Here is a 6,000-nt window from a genome sequence, read left to right as displayed (position 1 = left end):
GCTCGCGAATCGCATCCCAGGTCACTTACCCGTCCCGGTCCCCTGCTGTCATGTGCTGGCGCGCGCGGCTCCGCTCTCTAGGGCGCGCGCGCGCCAGCTCTCTGAGACTTAAAGGGCCAGTGCACCAATGATTGGTGCCTGGCCCAATTAGCTTAATTGGCTCCCACCTGCTCCCTGCCTTTATCTAGTCTCCTCCCTTGCACTCCCTTGCCGGATCTTGTTGCCTTGTGCCAGTGAAAGCGTTTAGTGTGTCCAAAGCCTGTGTACCTGAACTTCTGCTACCCATCCTGACTACGAACCTTGCCGCCTGCCCCCGACCTTCTGCTACGTCTGACCTTGCTTCTGCCTACTCCCTTGTACCGCGCCTATCTTCAGCAGCCAGAGAGGTGAGCCGTTGCTAGTGGATACGACCTGGTCACTACCGCCGCAGCAAGACCATCCCGCTTTGCGGCGGGCTCTGGTGAAAACCAGTAGTGGCTTAGAACCGGTCCACTAGCACGGTCCATGCCAATCCCTCTCTGGCACAGAGGATCCACTACCTGGAAGCCGAATCGTGACAGTAGATCCGGCCATGGATCCCGCTGAGGTGCCGCTGCCAAGTCTCGCTGATCTTCCCACGGTGGTCGCTCAGCAATCGCAGCAGATTGCCCAACAAGGACAGCAGCTGTCGCAGTTGACCGCCATGTTACAGCAAATTCTGCCTCTGCTACAGCAGCAACCATCTCCTCCGCCAGCTCCTGCACCTCCTCCGCAGCGAGTGGCCGCTCCTAACCTCCGCTTGTCCCTGCCGGACAAATTTGATGGGGACTCCAGACTCTGCCGTGGATTTTTGTCTCAGTGTTCCCTGCATATGGAGATGTTGTCAGACTTGTTTCCTACAGAACGGTCTAAGGTGGCATTCGTAGTAAGTCTTCTTTCAGGAAAGGCCTTGTCTTGGGCCACACCGCTCTGGGACCGCAATGATCCTGCCACAGCCACAGTCCAGTCCTTCTTTGCTGAAGTCCGAAGTGTCTTTGAGGAACCTGCCCGAGCCTCTTCTGCTGAGACTGCCTTGCTGAACCTGGTCCAGGGTAATTCTTCCGTTGGCGAGTACGCCATACAATTCCGTACTTTTGCTTCTGAACTATCCTGGAATAATGAGGCTCTCTGCGCGACCTTTAAAAAAGGCCTATCCAGTCGCATCAAGGATGTGCTGGCCGCACGAGAGATTCCTGCCAACCTCCAAGAACTCATCCATTTGGCTACCCGCATTGACATGCGTTTTTCTGAGCGACACCAAGAGCTCCGCCAGGAAAAAGACTTAGATCTCTGGGCACCTCTCCCACAGCATCCTTTGCAGTCTTCGCCTGGGCCTCCCGCCGAGGAGGCCATGCAAGTGGATCGGTCTCGCCTGACCCAGGAAGAGAGGAATCGCCGTAGAGAAGAAAATCTCTGTCTGTACTGTGCCAGTACTGAGCATTTCTTGGTGGATTGCCCTATCCGTCCTCCACGCCTGGGAAACGCACGCACGCACCCAGCTCACGTGGGTGTGGCATCTTTTGCTTCTAAGTCTTCTTCTCCACGTCTCACGGTGCCCGTGCGGATTTCCTCTACAGCCAACTCCTCCACCTCAGCCGTGGCCTGCTTGGACTCTGGTGCCTCCGGGAATTTTATGTTGGAGTCCTTTGTTAATAGATTCTGCATCCCGGTGACCCGTCTCGTCAAACCGCTCTACATTTCCGCGGTCAACGGAGCCAGATTGGACTGCACCGTGCGTTACCGCACAGAACCCCTCCTGATGTCTATCGGACCCCACCACGAAAAGATTGAGTTCTTCATTCTCCCCAACTGTACCTCTGAGGTCCTCCTCGGTCTGCCTTGGCTCCGGCTTCATTCCCCCACCATTGATTGGACCACCGGGGAGATTAGGAACTGGGACTCTGCCTGCCACAGGAAGTGTCTCTCCCCCCCTCCCAGTCCCATCAGGCAAGCCTCTGTGCCTCCCCATGGCCCCCGTCCTGGTGTCACACTGCCCCGTGCCAGGCCTCGCCCTCTGCCCTCCCTCCCCATTCCCACTCCTGCTGTACTGCCTGCCGTTGAGGAAACCCTCCATTCTTTCCCGGTGTCCTCATCCCAGGGGAGGCAGTTACCGGACAAAGAGAAGGGGAGACCTAAGGGGGGGGGTACTGTTACGCCTAGCGCTCCGGGTCCCCGCTCCTCCCCGGAGCGCTCACGGCGTCTTTCTCCCTGCAGCGCCCCGGTCAGTCCCGCTGACCGGGAGCGCTGCACTGTTTTGGCCGTTGGGGATGCGATTCGCACAGCGGGACGCGCCCGCTCGCGAATCGCATCCCAGGTCACTTACCCGTCCCGGTCCCCTGCTGTCATGTGCTGGCGCGCGCGGCTCCGCTCTCTAGGGCGCGCGCGCGCCAGCTCTCTGAGACTTAAAGGGCCAGTGCACCAATGATTGGTGCCTGGCCCAATTAGCTTAATTGGCTCCCACCTGCTCCCTGCCTTTATCTAGTCTCCTCCCTTGCACTCCCTTGCCGGATCTTGTTGCCTTGTGCCAGTGAAAGCGTTTAGTGTGTCCAAAGCCTGTGTACCTGAACTTCTGCTACCCATCCTGACTACGAACCTTGCCGCCTGCCCCCGACCTTCTGCTACGTCTGACCTTGCTTCTGCCTACTCCCTTGTACCGCGCCTATCTTCAGCAGCCAGAGAGGTGAGCCGTTGCTAGTGGATACGACCTGGTCACTACCGCCGCAGCAAGACCATCCCGCTTTGCGGCGGGCTCTGGTGAAAACCAGTAGTGGCTTAGAACCGGTCCACTAGCACGGTCCATGCCAATCCCTCTCTGGCACAGAGGATCCACTACCTGGAAGCCGAATCGTGACAATAGGTTTGGGACCGTTGCTCTGCATCAGTGGTCTCAAACTGTGGCCCTCCAAATGTTGCAAAACTTCAACTCCCAGCATGCCCGGACAGCCAACGGCTGTCCGGGCATGCTGGGAGTTGAAGTTTTGCAACATCTGGCGGACTACAGTTTGAGACCCCTGCTCTACATGTATGATGAAAGCTTTTCAAAGTCGTCTTGATGAGCGGCAGGGGCCATATTCAAATTAGCAATATTTTGCGTATGTATGGACGAATATTCGTCCTATGTACGCGAAATTCGCATATTCACTATGTTTGTTTCCTTTTTTTTCCCCATGCGAAATGAAATTCGCAGAGTGCGCATTCACAATAATATTTTTCACCTAAAAGAAGGGAGGGATCAGTGTCCTCTGGAAGTGCCGATATTCGTGAATATTTGCATATTCGCATATTCGAAATATCTGTGCGTCACACCGACTCACACAGTAAATAATATTGGAGCCTTCTTTGGACCACAAGCTGGAAGCAGGGAAGGCAGCATCAACATACGATGCTTTTGTATGTCGGGCCATCGCATAAATGGTTATCCGGCAGTGCAGACTGCTTCAGCTGCCACCGGATAGCCGTTTACGGTGCCCCGTGAGCTCCGGTGATGGTTTCCTACCTGTTCTCAGGGCTCCGGAGCGTCTTCTTTGGGATCCCCTCCATCGCCGGCGCTCTCCATCATCGTCATCACGGCCGTCCCGTCATCCAATAGGAGCAGCGTGCGTAGTGACGTGATGACGGCGATGTGAGAGCGATGATCCAGGGCAGCAGAGACGTTCCGGGGAGGCGGCGACAGCGATGGAGCGCAACATCCAGGGCAGCGGTGACGGTCCGGAGCGGTGGGGACAGGCGAGTACAACTTCCTATTCTTTACATTGCACGGATCCCTCAACATGCGATGGTTTCAACAAACGATGGTTCATTTGGAACAGATTACCATCGTATGTTGAGGGACCACTGTACTATATTATAAATATTCGCGAAATCGGGAAGTGCCAATATTCGTGGTAAAAATTAGCATTTTGAATAATTGCGCTCAACACTACTTTTTATGTGTCAAGTGAAATAAATGTAAAGCATTCGGCCGGACACGTCCATAGTGTTGTTTGTCATCGCCTCCCCCCTTAAGCCTGATATATCATACCCGATTCATGAACAAACATCCAGTCCACACATTGAGGAAGTCTACACGTTTGCTATATTAAATATTAAAAATCTATTTGCCTTGTAAAGCCTCGTGTTGCTCATGTAAACACTGTAAACTGGACGAAATTAAGATGGATACAAGTAAAGTAAGCTAGAAAAATACCATGAATACAAACCCGGGCTTTGGCTGATCCAGTGAAATAGCAGTAGCAATCATCAACACTGGTCCATGTACGGGAGCTTATCAAGTGACACAACAGACTAAGTGGTAGGAACCAATAGGAAGCCCAATATGGTTCCCAGAGAAAATAATACAGACACTGCCCATTAGGATGGTTAGTTTTTCCTCTTTTTTCTCTGACCGAATCCTTATACCAGGCAAAAGTTGCCCACCCATAAGGGAAACTCACGTGCAAAATTTGGCTCTGATCGGACAACTGATCATGTTTTGTCTCAACTACGAGCTTCATGTTGAAATGTGCCTTAAATTGTTCCCACTCTCAGTGCATATATATATATATATATATATACATATGAACAGTTTTATTTTTCCTGGTCAGGGAAGAGTTAATTCTCTGGCTCTTTCAGATTCAGCTCTGTTAGCCAATAGCCTTTTGGGTGTGACTATTTATAGTAAGCCCAGCCTAGTCTCTGTGCTGATGATTATCCTCATTATACCCTGACTTTCTGCTATGCTGGACATGCTACTAACTTGCTACTGCCATGCGGATAATGGAGGCTGGGTGAAATTCTTCTTATTTGAGCTTTTAATCTACTATATCTGTTTTAGCATGCACTTTGTATTTAATGGTTTTAGCCATGTTGTGGCATGCTCTTAGTAGATTTTAAGCTGTGTTTGTATAGTCGGTTTTAGGATTTGTATGTCATTTTTGCTATGTGTCTGTTTACACAGTGTTTGCTCTAGTATCCTTTTATGTGAAGTTCTGTGTTTTATATTTCGGTTTTCCTACTGGGCCAGCATCCTGACCTTGGTGCAGTGTGCCGCTGGCCAGTAGTCTAAAGGGATGTATTATTAATGGCTGCTCCTATAGTGGAGTGGAGTGGAGTGTTCAGTTTGTGTGTCCAGTGTGAACAGTGTCCTATGTTAGGCATTCCTGTTTCTGCTCCATGGGGACAATCCTGTCTACTGGAGGTTTTCTAAAGGATTATTATTCCTGTCTTGTTCAGTGTGTACTGTGTTCTCTAATTATATCCTGTGTATCTAGATATCTCTGTTACCTGTCCATGGGGAATCCGGTGAATTGAGAATTAGTACAAGATATCTCTGTGCTCCATGGTGGACTCTGGGAGATTGCGTTCTAGTATCAAGACATTCCTGTTTCTACTGGAGGTTATCTGGGGGATTGCGATAATTCCTGTTTAGCTATTGATCCCTGTTTCTGGTCCAGTGGGACTTCGTGTCTATTGGACGTTCTGGGGAATTATGCTATATTCCTGTCTGTTTTTATAGTCTGTTGACTTATCCGTTTTCCTGTCTTGTGTTTTGAACTCTATTTGTTATTTAGTTCTTTATTCATATCTTTGAAGTTCTGTTCATGATCACTTATCTATGAGTCCTCTGTTCATGACCACTGATCTATAGAGTCCTCTGTTCACGGCCACTGAGCCCCCTGTTTATGTCCACTGACCTATGGTGTCCTCTGTTCACAACCGCTGATTTGTGTCCTCTGTACTACTCTCCGATCTGTGTCCTCTGAACTTATATACTATAGGGTTGTATGTTCCTGTTAGTTTTCTGGTTGGTGACCGACTATTTATTAGTGTGTGTTTTTATTAGGCCCCAGCACTTTAGTTCAGGGAGGGACTGGTGCCCAGTTGTCGATTCACCGTTTAGGGTGGATGGGCAAGTAGGCAGGGAGAGATGGTTTTAGGGTCAGTTTAGGGCTCACTCTCCCTGTCCTCCGGTCGGTCCCTGACAAGTGTAACCCGAGATTACAG

The sequence above is a fragment of the Hyla sarda genome, chromosome 8, assembly GCF_029499605.1.
Source record: "Hyla sarda isolate aHylSar1 chromosome 8, aHylSar1.hap1, whole genome shotgun sequence".
Lineage (NCBI taxonomy): Eukaryota > Metazoa > Chordata > Amphibia > Anura > Hylidae > Hyla > Hyla sarda.
The sequence above is the reverse complement of the archived record's forward strand: the minus strand, read 5'-3'. Positions refer to the sequence as shown.